The sequence below is a fragment of the Lithobates pipiens genome, unplaced genomic scaffold, assembly GCF_037356315.1.
Source record: "Lithobates pipiens isolate NorthernLeopardFrog02 unplaced genomic scaffold, aLitPip1_a1.2 Scaffold_16, whole genome shotgun sequence".
NCBI lineage: Eukaryota > Metazoa > Chordata > Amphibia > Anura > Ranidae > Lithobates > Lithobates pipiens.
Window position 1 is genome coordinate 209,810,681 of NW_027507748.1, and position 17,850 is coordinate 209,828,530.

The 17,850-nt window shown below is 43.4% G+C and overlaps 1 protein-coding gene across 2 annotated transcripts in view; it reads left to right on the forward strand.

Moving 5' to 3' along the window:
- HIVEP3 (HIVEP zinc finger 3) overlaps window positions 1–17,850 on the forward strand; it is a 186,665-nt gene that overhangs the window by 51,118 nt on the left and 117,697 nt on the right. For both annotated transcript variants that reach the window (XM_077480970.1, XM_077480971.1), the window contains exon 3: window positions 10,588–10,651. The gene's annotated coding sequence lies outside the window, so the exon portion shown is untranslated. The remainder of the gene's footprint in view (window positions 1–10,587; window positions 10,652–17,850) is intronic.

Here is a 17,850-nt window from a genome sequence, read left to right on the forward strand (position 1 = left end):
TATTGGATAGTAAAAAATGACGATATTTGCTCCCAATGACTCCTGGGATATCATCATCAGAGGCTTTAAAAAGTGTGTGTTTTTTTTTCTCTCCTAAGAGCTCCGCTTCAGTGGGAGGAGGAGCAGGGTGGAGAGGCGTGCCCATAGGCTGGGAATCTATGCTTTAGAGCACAGAGGAGGGCGGAGGAGGAGGGTGGGAGGCATGTACCGAGGTTTAGGATAACTGCCTGAGAATTTAAAGGAGGTGGGCAGAGAGGCGTGTCCAGAGGCTGGCGATGTGTGGTTGAGCATGTGGTGGAGGAGGGCAGAGAGGCGTGTCCAGAGGCTGGGGATCTGTGCTTGTGTGGTTGAGCATGTGGTGGAGGAGGGCAGAGGGGCGTGTCCAGAGGCTGGGGATCTGTGCTTGTGTGGTTGAGCATGTGGTGGAGGAGGGCAGAGGGGCGTGTCCAGAGGCTGGGGATCTGTGCTTGTGTGGTTGAGCATGTGGTGGAGGAGGGCAGAGCGGCGTGTCCAGAGGCTCCTGAGCTTGGTTAGAAGAGCGAGTGGGGACTTTCATCCAGTGATCCACAGAGCACAAGAGGAGGATTAGCATGGTACGTCTACTGGCAAGGTGTGTGTATGAGACTATGTCTGTGTGAGTGTCTGTCATCCATATCCCGCAACAAACTGGTGCTAGCTTCATCTGCCCATAGTTAAAATGGCTGCCCTGTGTGGGTGCTGCACTAATAAAATATTCCATAGCAAATACAGCCTTTTATTAAAATTGAACTCCCTAAATCTCATCAACAATATATCTGGCTGCTGCAAGATTTTTTTTTTTCATTTTTTTTTTCCTTTGCCTGAAGTTCCTCTTTAACCTTGTCTGAGAGCTCAGAAAAAAGGGGGCGGAGAACTGAAGTTACACACTGCAGAGCTTGGTGAGGAGAGGTCTGAGAACTGATTGGAGGGAAGAGACACACCCCCCCTCCACACAGGAACAGAACTGAGGCTGGAGATCCCTTCCTGTCACCTTTTCTCTATTGATGCCAGGAAAACTTCACAGAAGTGATTTATACTGATAGAAGAGGAATGAAACAGCACACCGAAATTGAGAGTAGTACACACTACAGAGGCACATGCTTTGTTCATATTTCATGTCTGAAGTGTGCAACCACTTTAATAGTCTATAAATCTAGGTCTATTTTTTTTGCACTGATGTAGACCCAATAAGTGAAAATTTCTATAAGCTTTAAAGTGGTAAAGTGTAAAGCTACAAAGTTTTTAACTTCATGCATTCTATGCATGAAGGTAAAAAACCTTGTGTGCAGAAGCCTCCCTTTAATATTTACTTGAGCCCCCTCTCGATCCAGTAATGTCCATGAGAGCCTTGCCTCTCCTGGGAATCGAACTTTTGATTGACTTTTGGCAGCAGTGGGAACCATTGGCTCCCGCTGGGGTCAATCACAGCCAGTTGGCCAATCGGGAGACGAGGGGTTGGGCTGAGCCACAGCTCCGTGTGTGAATGGACACACAAAGCCACAGGCTAGGAGCGCGCCTGCTTGGGTGCCTCCAGAGCAAACGGCTTGCTCTGGGGGCACCTGGCAGGAGGGAGGAGCCAAGAGCGCCAACATGGGACCTGAGAAGAGGAGGATCTGGGCTGCTCTGTGCAAAACTACTGCACAGAGCAGGTAAGTAAACACGTTTTTGTTTTTAAAAAAACAAAAACAAAAAAAAAACAAGGCTTTAATATCACTTTAACATGTTAGTTTAACAAAAATGTTCCCTTTAACATCTTTCAGGACAGCGCCTTGAGAGGGGCTCCTCGCCTTGCCAATAGGAAACACCTCTTCCACCAAACTTTAAAAGGAGGCTCCTCCCCACACATTGTCAGTTTTTGTGTTTCCTCCGGAGGGAACACTTAGTGGGGAGTCAGGGCTCTTAGGTGCTCTCCTGAAATATGTTCGTTTTTCTTTTTCCTACCTCAGGAGAGATGTTCCTCCCATTCAACAGCTGTTCCACAGTGCACTGCTGGATGGGCTCATGGAGAGTTGCGGCTGCTATGGGTATAACTCCTAGGCGGCAGTGAGGTACAGATGGTTGCCCTTTTTTTATTTTTTTTGCTCTCCATCTGTTTCCTCTGAAACCGCCACCATCTTGGGGATGGCATGCTGTTCACCATTCGCCGGAAGTGAGGTATCTGGAGGGGGTGGCACCCACGGATCAGGCGTTGCGGTGTCATTTCCGCCAGAAATCACAGATGGAGAAGGGAGGAAGGGGGCTGGTGCTTATTTGCCGGTTCCGGTCTGGCGCAGCGGCGCTATTGAATTGGGAACTGGTGTCCAGCCACACACAGCAACTCATCGCTCCTCGATGGAATCGATGGCGGCAACAAGTGGGACAGGCAGAGGCACCAGCAAGGCCCAGATAAGGGGCAGATGTGAAACTGTCCTTTACTGTGGGGTCTCTCTCTCTCATTCTTTCTCCTCCCCCTCCCCCCCTGTGGCAGGGGCCTGTCTGGGCACATGAGGCGGTTGGTTCTCACTGTGAACCTGGGATGGTTTTTTTCCTTGTTTTGTCTCACGGCAGGCCAAGAGCTCTGATCCGGTGGCAAAAAGGAAATGTCCTTCATGAAAAGCTAAATTACCTGAAGGATGGAAGAATAGTTTGTGTCAAGCCTGTATTGATTTGCTAGTTCAAGAAGAAGCTTCTTTTGCTTTCAGCGATTTGATTGCATCAGGTTAAAAAAGAACTGGATGCTACTATTCAATCAATTCTCTCTTCACAAACCCATCCCTGAGTCAGCCGACTACTTCACAGTCCGCTCAGGGCTCACTGATAGTCGCGACGGTGGAGACTGAGGCAAGAGGGACATTCCACCTCCCATTCTAGAAAAGAATCGGATGAGGAGGAAGTGGAAAACATACCTTCTAAATGTAAATTGTCTTTAGAACAGGTAGATGGCCTATTAAAAGCAATTTATACTACGCTGAAACTGGAAGAGGAAAGAAAAGAATTATCTCTACACGACAGGATGTATGCACAGCTCAGCGAACCAAAAAATCACACCTTTCCGGTACACTCAGTCATTTTTGAGGCAATCGGGAAGGAATAGGCAGAGCCAGAAAGAAAACCTTTTTTTCCTAAAACCCTTAAAAGGCACTTTCCTTTCGATGAAGACCCAGCAGCAGTTTGGAATAAAAACCCCAAGCTAGATGCCACTTTCTTCCAAGTCTCAAGATCAACTGACTTGGCATTCAAGGATATGGGGGTATTAAGAGATCCCATGGATAAAAGAATGGATCAGCAGCTTAAGAGGGTCTGGCAATCTCAAACCAGCTATGGCAACTACTGTTGTCTCCAGAAATATGGAGTTTTGGCTGAGTCAACTTAAGTCCCATATTACAGCAGACTCACCGAAACAAGACATTTTGGATTCTTTCTCGACCCTGTCAGCCGCTGTAGCCTTTATGTCAGACGCTTCAGCAGAATCAATTAAATTGACAGCAAGATCTGCAGACCTATTTTTACTTGGTGAGGAAGGCTCTGTGGTTTAAAGACTTGGCCGGGAGATGTGGCATCCAAAAATAAGCTTTGGGGGATACCGTTCCTGGGTGATTTGCTTTTTGGGCCTGACTTAGAGTCTTAGATAGGACAGCTGATAAAAATAAGTAATTTCCGGTTAAAAAGAAAAAACAGTCAGTTAAGCGTTTTTTTCTTTTTTTGATCTCAAAGGGCTCAAGAGCAAAATGCCAAACCTCAGGAGAAGAGAAGAAATTGGTCATTGCAGAAGGAAAAAGGCAAGGGAAATGTTCTTTTCCATCCTCCTGTGTCCTACAGCAAAGCACAATGGCTCGTCCCTTCCAGTGGGAGGAAGGCTTTGAAAATTTCTTCCCCCTTTGGGCCAGCATGACAAAAAGTCAATATATATTTTGAATATGCTGTCCCAAGGTTACAAAATAGAGTTTTCGGATCGGCCTCCAGAAAGATACTTTGTGACAAACCTACCAAGGGACTCAACAAAGGCTCTGGCTATGAGGAACCTTTTAAAGGATCTGATGCACCTGAGGGGTGTGATTCCAGTATCTCCAGAGGAACATTGTCAGGGATTTTATTCACACATATTCCTGATAAGAAAACCATCCGGAAACTTCAGGTGGATTCTCAACCTAAAACCATTGAACAAGTAGGTCCTATTCAAAAAATTGTGTATGGACTCGCTCTTCACTGTCAAACATGCTGACCAAGGATTGCTTTATGGCATCATTCGACCTGAGAGATGCTTACCTACAAATTCCTATAGCACCTCAGTCCCAGAAATTCCTGAGGTTGGCAGTGAATATGGGGATGGAGGTGATACATCTACAGTTCAGGGCCCTTTCTTTCTTCTGCTCCATGAATTTTTACAAAAGTGATGGCGGAGGCCCTCGCCCCTCTTTGTCTCCATGGGATTGCAGTAATCCCATATCTGGAAGACCTCCTCTTCTTTGCCCCGTCCAGGGAAAAGTTGCAGGAGGATCTGGTCAGAGCCGCAGTCTTTTGGAGTCTCTGGGTTGGATAGTGAATATTCAAAAATCAAATTTCATTCCAGCAAGTGCGTTTTCTAGGGGTACCTAATAAATTCACTGAAACAAATAAATTTTTCGTCCAGAAGTTAGTAACTACACTTCAAACAAATCAGCAGATTTTGGTTCGCAGGGTTATGTCAACTTTGGGAACTTTGACCTCATCTATGCCAGCCATCCAGTGGGCAAGGCTGCATTTCAGGCCTGTCCAGAGGTTCCTTCTACAAATTCAGAATCACTGGACAAAGACCCTGGATGCAAAGATAAAGATCCCCACCAGAGTTAAACGAACACTTTGGTGGTGGAAAGGTCAATTAGTATTGCAAAAGGGTCTACTTTGGTCCTTTCCAACTGAAAAAGTGGTAACAGACTCCAGTATGTGGGGATGTGGAGCCCACATGGGTCAGGATTTGGCACATGGAACATGGTCACAGGCCAAAGCAGGAAAATCCTCAAATTGGAGAGAGCTAAAAGCAGTCGCCTTAGCATTGGCTGCCTTTTCTCCAAGCCTCCTAGGTTTCCATGTTCAGATTTTATCGCACAATGCAACTACCATAGCCTACCTGAACAAACAGGGGGGCACAAGAAGCAAAGCTCTTCACTTGCTGTCAGTAAAGATTCTGGAGTGGGTGGAAAACGATTTACTATCCTTATGCGCAGTCCATCTCCAAAGGCACCTTTAAACAAAGTGGCAGATTTTCTGAGCAGACAGAAGATTCAGGAGGCAGAGTGGATCCTGAACTCAGAAGTGTTTGCATTAATCCCCAGGTCCTGGGGCCATCCACAAGTGCTTGCTTCAAGGAAAAACGCACCGCTCCCACAATTTTTCTTCCTTCAGAGACGACTGCTCTCAGGGGATAGACGTTCTGGCACACCCTTGGAATTTTCACCTGGGGTATGCTTTTCCCCCTTTCCAGTTGATTCCACTGGTATTGAGAAAGATACAAAAAGAGAGAGTATCACTAATTTTGACTGCTCCATTTTGGCCAAAGAGCTTGGTTTTCCACAGTTCTGCAGTTGGCAGTCAAATCATGTTGGCAGCTTCCTCTAAGACAGGATTTACTGATACGGGGCCAGTACATAATCCGGATGTAGCCAGGTTAAAACTTGGTATCTGAAGAGCAGTTGTTAAGAAACTAGAGCTTTTCAGAACCCTTAATATCCACGCTTTTTTCCAGTAGGAAAAATGTAATTATACGGATTTTACGCCAAAGTGTGGAAGGTCTACGTTTCTTGCTGTCATTCAGAAAAGAGGGATGTGGAAGACATAGTCTCAGTATTGGAGTTTTTACAAAAGGGTGCAGACTAAAATATTTAACAGCTGGACCCTATACCAATGAGCAGCACTCACGTTTTAAGGCCATATGAGTTCAGGAACGTATATCCGGAATGCAGATACCTGGTAATGGTCTATGGTCATCTCCTTTTAGAGGTACATGTTAATGATCTTATGGTTGTCTTCTTCAGCCACCAGATGGTCCTGTACTTGTAGTAGATTAATGGTCTACGGCACCTGTAAATAAGGTCTTGTAATTCCGGTGGTTTGGGTTCCAAATTTTCCACAGTTCTCTCCTTTCCTCTCACTGGCAACCGTTACAATTATTAATTGTACACCTTGCCAAAAGGAACTTATTTGCATATTTTGGATTTGGACAGGATTCCCAGCTACAAAAATATTTTAGTGTAGTATATCTGCGCATATTTCCTGTATGGTCATGCAACTGTGAACTTCTGCTGAGTCTGTAGTTCTTACATATACTGAATAAGAAAAAATACCACAAGAGTTTGAGCATAGGCAATGTAGTTCGTTGGCACCATATTTAACATGGCCTTCAGTTTAAATCATTAAGCCAGTTTACCTGTATTAAAATAATTAAATAAATAATCCTTTTATTTGCCATCCGTGCTGCCTGTTGATTTTAGTTCTTTGCAAGTCAACTTGACGTGACATTTAAAAAGGTTATAATATGCAGTCAAGACTTCCGGGGTTAGAGGCTGTTTTTTAAAGTGTTACTAAACCCAGGAGCCTGCATTTACTATATCTGGTCTCCTACAGTATACAGAACATGGAAATGCAATAGTTTTAGTAAATATTAACTGCTAAATGCCATTTTCTCATCAGCAGTTAGTGCAGTCTTGTGACTTCTATCAGTGTTCAGTCTAGCAGTAGTTAAAGCTTGGCGTTTTCATTCTCCTCTGACTGTCCTATGAGGCTGCATGACCCCTGACCCTCTGTCTGGAAAGTGGTGATTGGCCATGCACTCTCCCAAGTGAAAAAAAAAAAAAAAAGCATGTGAAGCTTGTCTCCAAGGTTTTTTTACAGCAGGATTTGGAAACCTACGGCACACCGCTGCTAAATGTCTGGCCCGTCAGTGCACATGATGAATTCACGTGCACCTGGCCCGCAGACATTTTAACCCCGGTCGGCTTTCTTGGGATAACAACCGATGCAGCTTTTTTTTAACCACTTAAGGGGCCCATAGCTGAATGATGGCTACAGGCAGGTGTTTAACTCTGAGAGGCCGTCATATGACGTCCTCCCAGAATTCCGCTCTTGCGCGCCCCCTGAAGCGCGCACTCGAGAGCATCCGTGACCTCATGGATCACGGTAAACGGCTGCTCATTGCGGCCGTTTTACCACGCGATCGCTCCGTCAAATGACGGAGTGATCACTTGTAAACAAACCGGCGTCATGGGGGAAGAGATCGGTGTTAGCAGCGCTGTGGGCTGCATCTGCAGTGCCCACATCGCTGCTCACCGACAATTAACCCCTCAATACCCTGCTAATACTCTGCAGTACCAGCTAATACTCTGCAGTACCAGCTAATACTGTGCAATACCAGCCAATACTCTGTGATATCCTGCAATACCCAGCCATAGACGTCTCCCGCCGCCCTCCGGTGCTTCTGCCGACTCGCCAATACGATCAAAGCCAGAATCTTTTTTATTTTTTTTATTTCAGGCTTCACAGCCTAGAGGTGAGATGCAGGGTCTTATTGACCCCATATCTCACTGTAAAGAGGACCTGTCATGCCATATTCCTATTACAAGGGATGTTTACATTCCTTGTAATAGGAATAAAAGTGATCAAAAAATTAATTTTTGGGGAAACTAATGTCAAACTTAAATAAAGTAAAATGAACAATAACATTTTTTTTTTTTTAAAGCTCCCCTGTCCCCATGTGCTCGCATGCAGAAGCGAACGTATACGTAAGTCCCGCCCACATATGAAAACGGTGTTCAAACCGAACAGAACAGAACAGAAGGTGGAGATAGAGAGCAGTTGGATAAATAGTTTTTTTTTTTTTTTTTTTTTTGCAGAATACAGAAAACTGATCTAATAGTGACTGAGTGAGTAATGCGTTATTGATTGTTTTTTATGATGTGGGTTTAATTATATGTTAACTACTTTACTAAATAAAACACTGAATTTAACATTGGCTCATGATACTTGATCCAGATGACAATTTATTGAGCAACAGAAACTTCTATAAAAAAAATACCCTATATAGTGGGAAGGACCACTGTCTGTAGTTGGGAAACGAGTATTTGACCCATTTGGAAAAGACAACAGGATTCAGAGACCATTGTGTTTTATAGTACCACCTACAGGAGAGTTAGAATAGTGGCATTAAAAAAAAAAAAAACTAGCATGTGTATCCATTTCCACTATCAGCAGGCCTAACTTTTTTGCTGGTGTCCTAGGAGGATGGATTTTTTTTTCTCTACAGACAAATTTTTGTTAACCATTTTGCTACCCATTATTTTATTTATTTTTTCTTATTTTTTTTGTTAAACAATACTTCATCTATACTTAAACTGATTATTTTATGCAGCTCACCAAAACACATCTTCAGCAATCGCTTTGGAAGCCATACTCAGACCTTACTGAACTAGACGGCAGTAAACCTGCTTGGAATGTGAGCTTCCGGGCACTTGGCTTTGCATTGTGGCGCTTTCCAGATCTCTGTGTACTGTTGTTAATTAGCAACAGGGTGCTTTTCATGTATAGCGCTCTGGCATACCTCCCAACAGTCCGGATTGTGCAGGACTGTCTCGTTTTCAGCTGATTCCCAGGGTTCCACAAACTTCAGCTTTGTCCCACTGTCACTGTAATCACGTGCAGCAGGACCCCAACATTCTGAACTCTGCCCACTAGGGCTGTGTCGGTCTTGTCCAGGCCTGACTTCAGCAAGAGGAGTTAGAAAAGGCAGGAAGGGAGCCACGTTCTAGTGATCTATGCAATGACCCGACTGGGAGCCGGAGTAAGAAAACAGGAGTGGCTCCAGATGACTGTGGTATGATGTCTCCACTGCTTCACCAATCGTGATTTTTTTTTTTTTCCCAGCCTCGCTACTGAGGAGCCCAGCTGATGGGGTCAGGAATGATCAAACTCCAGCCAGGCATTGAGCCAGGCATTGAGCCAATACAGCACAGATGGGCAAAAAGTTGGAGGGGGGTGTGGCCCAGAGAAAACAGACTCGTGGATTTATTTCTCAAGCCCCATACACACTATCAGATTTTCTGATGATTTTTTTCCTTCAGATTTACCAAAACCATGTAATATGAAGTCAAACCTTAGGAGTTTCAATGTGTATGCAATCAGGCAGGCCCTTCTACTACATGGTTTTGGTAAATCTGAAGACAAAATTCTGCAGAAAATCTGATAGTGTGTATGGGGCCTTAGTGTGTACAGAATTAAAGTGACATTGTCACTACAGAACCACTTGTAAAAAAAGCTGTAAAAAAATAAAAATAAAAGAAGCTAGATACTTACCTGGCCTGGGAATTAAAACTCAAACGTAAAACGTTTTCTCAATGAATGAGAAATATAAAATTGTATGTTTGTCCTTGCCATAAAATCCTTTCCTTGAAGTTCATTGAGGGACACCGGTCCTACCTCCCTGTGCTTATGGTCTTGCTCTCCATACTGCTTTGGTACAAAACTGGCATGCTGGGAGTGGGAGAGGTTATAGCAGGATGCTTTTTTTTTTTACCAGTGTCCAAGTCCTCCTATAGATGGCAGTATAACCCAATTGTCTCTGAATCCTGTGTCCCTCAAAGAACTCCAAGAAGAGAATTTTATTGCGTATTTTTAATGTCCATCAAGCGACTATTTTCTCTCACTGACAACACTTCTTGGCAGGATCTGTGGGAGGCAGAACTTGGAAGGCACCGTGCTGGATTTACTATTCTTTCAATGGCTAGCGGAGTACAGAGACTACAGGTATGCTAAGCGTCAGCATGGCAGCTTGCAGCTCCACCATAGTTGTGCAAGGGTCACAATGCCACTGCTGCTTTGTGAGCATTGTTACCTTGAAGGAGGTAGTCAGTAGACAGAAAACCAATTCGATCAATTACTTCCTAAAGATACTTTTTTTTTATTACCTTTAGAAAAACTATGTGATTTTAATACGAACATTGGCATGGGTAAACACACATATATAATTAAAGAATTTGGGTTTACATGCACTTTAAATCTCTGTTAACACCATAGTATCCAATATTGACTGTATATAATGCAGTACATTATTTGGTTGCTTATAACACTGCATTGTACACACACACACACACACACACACACACGAGTGGGGAGTAAAGGAATTAATACAAAAAGTGTCTGAGGCCAGCTTTGTCCCAACTGGAAGGCAGCCAATAAATAAGCTTTTAAATTTTTACATTTTCCAAGTTGAGATACAACTCGTCTCAGACAGGTTTTAATTGTTCCCCCATTATCTGTATTCTCTGTTTAGTGTCTATTTTGGAGTTACCATATTGGATTTTACTCAAGCTGCTTGGAGCGATTTTTCTCTCTGGTTTACGTTTTTGTTTTCTTCCCTGCCGTTGGGTCTGGGGCAGAAGATGGCCAATAACACACAAGTCGCAGATCTGGACTGTTCTGTATGTTCGGTACTTAGGAATTAGGAGTTGTAATCCACATGCAGTATATGTACCCTAGCTCTTTACAACCGAATGAGTATTTCCTATTAAAAAAATGAATAATAAAATGTAACCTTGTTAAATATGTCCAATTGTCTGCTTTCAGGTGCTGTTTTTTTTTAGACACTTGTGGCATTTGTGAAACCCCCTTGTGACAGCGATTACAAAAGGTAAGACAATTTCACAGCCTTTCCTAATTGTTTAACGACTCCTTTTAAAGACCGTTTTTAATGTTTTTGTTTACTGTAAGGCCCCTTTCACACATGCAGACCGTATGTCCGTATTTCATCCATCCGTTTGCGGATGAAATACGGACATACATGCATTCCTATGAGATAGCAGGTGTCTGCGGATGAACATCCACAGATACCCGATATCGTCCGTCTCTGCTATGGTCCGATTCTGCAGACGGAGGAAAATCCTATTTTTCTATCCATCTGCAGAGCGGATCGGATGAACACGGACAGACTGTCCGTGTTCATCAAATCCCCCATAGAGGAGAGCGGAGATCTGACAGGGCAGTCCCTGCACAGTGTCCAGCGACCGTCCTGTCATCCACCTGCTCAGCGGTGATAAACGGACCAATCTACGCTGAGCAAGCAGATCATCACGGGGTGGATCATTACGAATCCGTCCCGTGTGAAAGGGGCCTAATGAGGGATTTTGTTATTAGAAATAAGAGCTGTTTTGGCATATATCTCAACTAATGTGTTAAATAGCTGAGAAAATAGGATATGGAATTTATATATTCTTTCTCATTGAGGTACACAGGAATTCAGAGACTGTTGGGTTATGCTGTTACCTACAAAAAGATTTGACACTGGCAAAAAAAAAAAAAAAGTGACCAGCCTGGTATATACTTTGCTATGGGGCTCTTAATACTTCCAGTTTTTTGCCTTGCCATTGGGACTGTCTATGACAGTGATGGCGAACCTTGGCACTCCAGATGTTTTGGAACTACATTTCCCATGATGCTCAGCCACTCTGCAGTGTAGTTGAGAATCATGGGAAATGTAGTTCCAAAACATCTGGGGTGCAAAGGTTCGCCATCACTGGTCTATGATATAGTGAGTTCTGGTCCCATGCTAGCCTTGCTGTGCTCACAGGGCAGTCTCATGGTGGGATATCTCAATAGTTTTTCTTTTGAATGAGCAGTCAGCATGGGGTCTAACAATGTAGCTAAAACAGTCCAGACTTTGCAAAAGTCTGGTATGGTCCTGGGCCTTCAGAAGTCAGCGCTGGAACAGACTTATCACTTGCGGTATCTGTGTTTTGGAGGAGGCAGAAAAAAATTCTGTCCTAGGACGACCTTCACATTTACCATTTACATTCCAGGCATGAACAATGGTCAGGCATACTTCATGAGGAACCAGGGGCATCTCAGAATCTGATTCCCATGATGTTTAAAGCAAGGAGATACACTTCTGTCTACTATCTCACCTGAAAGGTATATTTTACTTGGTCTGAGGACAGAAACCTTCATCCCAAAATGAATCTTGTTTTTTATTTGCGGTTAGGCCTGGATAAGTATATGGCCCTCAGGACCATAAAGGAGGATTTTGGTGCTTGTAATCATGTTCCAGCTTCCCACTCTTTGACCAAGACTTTTGTATAAGGTGTCACTTATGTGGCTCCCCCTCTGTGCTATGTCCTGACACCAGAGGATATGTATTTAGTTCTCAAGTTGCTTTAAAAATCACCATTGGAAGCTATGAGGGATATTTACAATTTCCACTGTCACTTACAAGATTGTGTTCATTGATTGTAAGGAATTTTGATTGCTATTTTATCTATGGTCAAGTTCAATCCTTTCCTGACAAGGCACGCTCTGCTAGGTTTCTGAGCGCTTTTGGCATCGGTCAACGGTTTACTAGATGTGTAAGGCTTCCACCTGGTCTTTTTTTCACGCATTCCCTTTTAGTTTACAAGGTGGATGTTCAGGCCTTTTCTGATGCCAATCTGGATTCCTGTATCCCTCAATAAATGGAAGTGAAAATGGAATTTTTGTATTTTGTAAAATTTATTTCTTGGAGTTCATTGAGCAACACAGGTCCCACTCCTTTGTGCCCATGATCTTGTTCTTGGCCCTGCTTTTACAACAAACTGAGGCATGTTGGCAGTACAAGGGGTTATACCTAGCTGGTCACTATTTTGTGTCAGCATGTAAATTCCTGGGTCCCTCCTGTGAACTCCAAGAAATGGATTTTATTAAGTACAAAAATCCGAATATTGAGTATATTACACCAGAAAGGAAAAGGGGGTCTCCCTCTTAATTTTTTACAGTATCTACAAAAAATAAACATTTGATCCTTTGTTGGAATAGCGGCCCATTGGTTAATGATGGGGGCATTAAGCATGGTATAATTGTATGTGGTGCACATGCCATTTGCAGCATTTAACTCCTTGACACCTTTACCATTCCGTAGGCTGGAGATGCAAATTAGCAGTCCACGATGAGCATGTGTTTTACTGTGGATAAGCCTGATTTACTGCAAATCTAGGTTTGGTCAGATCAATTAATTTGTCAATAATAAAGCTGAATTTCAAGTATGGATTTTATAGCATAGTAAATAGGCATATTTCATACTGTGGGATCCCTGTGTAAGCTAAAAGTCTCTGTAGTAGTCTCCACTACTACAGTGATTGCTGCTGTCCTCTGAGCTGAATTTCTGCCCTGCTGCAGAGTAACCACAAGGTGTCGCCTTCTTGGCACAGGTATCATTTGCAGAATGCTTATTTTTCTCATCGGGGTGTTCCCTTAACAGAATCCGAGAACACCTTGCATTCATTGAGAATAATGGAATGTGTTCTGCAAATGGCTGTTTCAAGCGAGCAATCTCCAGTGTTCACTTAGTAGCGGGGCAGCTGCTGGACCCAGGGCCCGTAAGACCGCTTTTTATTACTCCAGTTTTTCCCCTAATTCCTGAACCATTTTCCCAGTGCAGAATAGAAACTGCCCCAGTGACAATGGCAGCAAACAATCCTTTGGGTTTTGTGGTCAGGAGAATTAAAGAAAATGACATAGTGCCTGTGGTCAGTAGGATAAGAGAGAATAATGAACCACTGGGTTAAAGTGGTTGTAAACTCTCCCCCACAACTTTGTCCCATGTATATCAGCATAAAAAACCCTAATGAACACTGTTTGTAGATATCTCCTTACTTGCTTAGTATTGTAATCCTTTTTGTTCTTTAGAATAATGTCACTGAGCATGCCCAGATCTCCCCTGATTTACGGCACACTCTGTGTACTTTGTCTATCTATTATCAGGACTTCTTACGGCACACAACTCTGAAATCCCAGGAGACTGCAGAATCATTCAGAGCTTCCTCCTACACCCCCATGTGACCATGTGACATCACATGCAGTGTAAAGCAGGGCATGGGACAGCATTACTGCAGTCTTATCAGCTGAAGCTGATAAGACTGACAAAGGCAAACACTAGATAATAGGCAAAGGGTAAATACTATGAAATAAAACAAGTCAGCTATGAGCAGGGAAGCAGGGTTGCCATAGAAACGTTGGATTGAGAAGGAGGCTTGGTTAACAGTGCAGGAAGTGCTCAATGTAAGGGCGGAAATACACTCCACTGTGGACTCAGAAAACAATACTTAAGATGGCGCTGCCTAACCCCTGGAAACAAGTTTTTTAAAGTTTCTTTAAACCGTAAGTAAAATGCGATTTGGGCTGGATTACAGTGGCTATAGTTTGATAATTACTTATTATAATGGACTAAATGAAAAGAAGCATCAGAGTGGCGGAGTTTACTCCCTCTTTAAACAGTATGGATTACAGCAGTGCTTCCTAAGGGTGCAGCACTGGCTGTGGAAGGGAGCGTGCCGCCAATGTAGTCAGGCTCTGCACAACCACTGGTGCAGTATTGGGAAGGAAGGTAATAGATCTGCATACTGTGAGGGCAAGGTTGAAAGACCTCCTTAACAGAGATTGGGGGGGGGGGGGGGCGGGTGAAGATGTCTGCTAGCAGTGTCCATGTATGAAAAGTAGTAAAAGGCTTGACAAATTGCCATCTCACCAATTCCGATTGAAGATAGGATTCCAGTGCAAGAAGGTGGAATGAGCAGGCTTTGGGTAAACAGTAGCATAGAGTGATGAGTGCACTTCAGACCTTCAGACTGTGGTAGTGGGAAGCCACAGATGGCGATCAGTGTGGATGTCTGCCTCCCCTAAGGACACTAAGGACAGCTTTGGGTGTCTTGCACTGAGTTGCACGGTTTCACTGAACCTCTGGTGCAGATCAATCTGTGGACTGCTGCTAGTGTGGGGCTGGATTGCTGGACTTCAGTGCAGCTATGAATAGGACAGCGGCTCGACTAACCTCTCAGATGTTCCCTGGTCAAGAGAGCAAGCCCACCAGTTGGTCAAATTTATAGACTATCCCATAATCCCCTGCTTCAGATTTGCTGGGATTTTTTAGTTTCAAAGTGGCTTCAAGATTCAGTAAATGCTAGCTGTAGGACCACAAGTCTCAAAATTCTCTGCTTCAGGACAGGCAGAGTGATCTTCCTCTAGAGGCAGGTGTTAAATGCACTGGAAACGTGGCTAAAATGCATATGTGTTTTTACCGCAATTTTGCAATGGAACAGTGTGAAAAGAGTAGCCTTAGTGCTTGAACATTCGTTAATTTCAATGGCCAGAATTAATTCTGATTCTGGCCAATGGAATGCGTGAATGCCCAAACGCTTGATGTGCCTAAACGCGGTTTAGGCACTTTTTTTTATTTTTTTATTTTTTAAGCTGCGTTTCTCCTCCCAGGAGAATAGGCATTCAGATGTGCTGGGCAAATGCCCTGTGTGCATAAGGCCTGGTTGACACCTCAAAAACGCACTCCAGATACGTTTCGAATACGTTTCTGCGTGCGCGTTCTGGTGCGTTTTTTAAAGCATTTCTGGATCCTTTTTCTTTTTGTCTTTTCACTGTACTGGGGTCCGGTGCATTTTTTTTATGAGTTCCAGTGCATTCCGATGCGTTTTACCGTGTTTGAGTACAGTCCAGTGCACTTATCTGGAACACCCTGGAACTGACTGCACTGATGTGAACTATGCCATTGGAAACCACGAAACCTACTTTCCATATGTCTTTGAGGCAGAAAAAAAAACGTACTGGACTGCATGTGGTTTGAACAAACCCTTAAGGCCCGTACACACGGTCAGAAAATCTGAAGATAAACTTCGTCCGATGACAGATCTGCTAATTTTCTGATCGTTAGTATGCTGCTTTTGACAGCGGATGACGAATTTTCGTCAGACAAAAACTGGACGTGCAGGCTTGAAAATTGTTGTCTGATGTGACCACAACGTCCGATTTTCTTTTCATTTGGTACGATTTTCTGACAAATAAAATAAAAAATCTGAAGCGCAAGACTAGGCATGCTCACAAATGAAAGAACATATACAAAATAATTCAACACATTACATCACTTCTTACATTGTCAGATTTTTTCCAAAGGATTTTGTCCTAAACTGGTGTTGCATACACACGGTCGGACAGAGCTGTCGGAAAATCCGATCATTCGGAACGTGATGACGTTCGTTCGTTACGATGGGACTATGTTGAGGCTAGTAGCCAATAGCTTTGATCTCGTAATTTGATCTGCGCGTGGCACTTTGTCCGATCAGAATTCTCTACAAACGATTGGAAAAAGTCCGATCTGATTATTATTATTATTTATTTTTTTCGGAAAATTTGAGATCCTACTCTCAAATTTTTCCCGTCTGAATTTCCGATGGAAAAAGTCCGATGGAGCCCACACACGATTGGATTTTCCGACAATATAATCCGATCGGACCTTTTCCATTGGAATTTCCGACTGTGAGTACAAGGCGTTATCGGAAAATTTTCTGATGGTGAGTATCCTCTTCGCTTTTTATTTGAGACTGGCATCCAACAAAAAACTGACGAAAATTCGTCCAATAATCTGACCGTGTGTACAAGGCTTTATAGGCTAATTTATTGGTGAGGTTTAAAGCAAATGATTGATCTGCATAATACAATAACCCAAAGTAGTCTGTAAGATTTCATCTGATGTTCACATAACTGTCAATATGATTTCCTATTGATTACTAATTTCTGTTTGCCACATTAGTAAGTTCACATACAGATTATATAGAATGTAAATGTATATAGCATAATTCAGAGAAAAGATCATGACGGCATGGCAGAGGTGGGATGCTTGAGTGGGCTGAAAGTAAAAAAAAAAAAAAACAACAAAAAAACGCACTAGAACAAGAGAGAAAAGGTAAAGGATGTTAGTAATAGAAGACAAACATGCGTCTGCTATTGTGTGCAGAGCGATACGGGGCGGAATGACTGCAGCTGCTTGCATTTGTGTGAGTCACTGTCATACTACTACACCCCGAACTTCCCCTCTTCTGACCACATCCACCATCTCCAGTGTGAGGTGGAGATATTTCTCAGGCAGCTATAAATAGATTGTGATAGGAGGGTGCGTGGGCGCAGGAGAGAATTGCGGGGGAGGAAACCCAGCTATATATAGGTACTTCCTCTCCATTCGCACCAAGGCTGGAAAAATGCAATATACAAAACAGCTTTATGGGTTTTATTTTCTCTCTTTTTTAGCATACCCCCGATCGTCATTATGTCTGATGTCATCATTAGATTATCAGAGTGGTTTTGTGGTTTTTAGCAGGTAGATGTGAAATCTGGCTGTAGATGGCTTGCTTTTTCTTTTTGTGTTTTGCCTATTATGTCATTTTATCCTTTACAACCGAATAGTGCTTTTATCAGTAGATTATGTAACAGCACGTGACTTTGTAGCTGCGTATATTACTTCTGTAATTAAATAAAAGCAGCATTGACAAATTATGTTTTGTATAGTACATTGCCTCTATTTTTATTTTTTAGTAAAAGATGTACCGTATATACTCGAGTATAGGCCGACCCGAATATAAGCCGAGGTCCCCAATTTACCCCCAAAAAACTGGAAAAAATTATTGACTCGTGTATAAGCCGAGGGTGAGACATGCCTGTCCATCCCTGTGTGTCGTCCATCCCTGTGTGTGTCCATGCATCCGTGTGTGTGTGTGTCCATGCATCCGTGTGTGTGTGTGTGTGTCCATGCATCCGTGTGTGTGTGTGTGTGTGTGTCCATGCATCCGTGTGTGTGTGTGTCCATCCATCCCTGTGTGTGTGCATGCATCCGTGTGTGTGTGTGTGTGTGTGTGTGTGTGTGTGTGTGTCCATGCATCCGTGTGTGTCCATCCATCCCTGTGTGTGCATGCATCTGTGTGTGTGTGTGTGTGTGTGTGTGTGTGTGTGTGTGTGTCCATGCATCCGTGTGTGTCCATCCATCCCTGTGTGTGCATGCATCCGTGTGTGTGTGTGTGTGTGTGT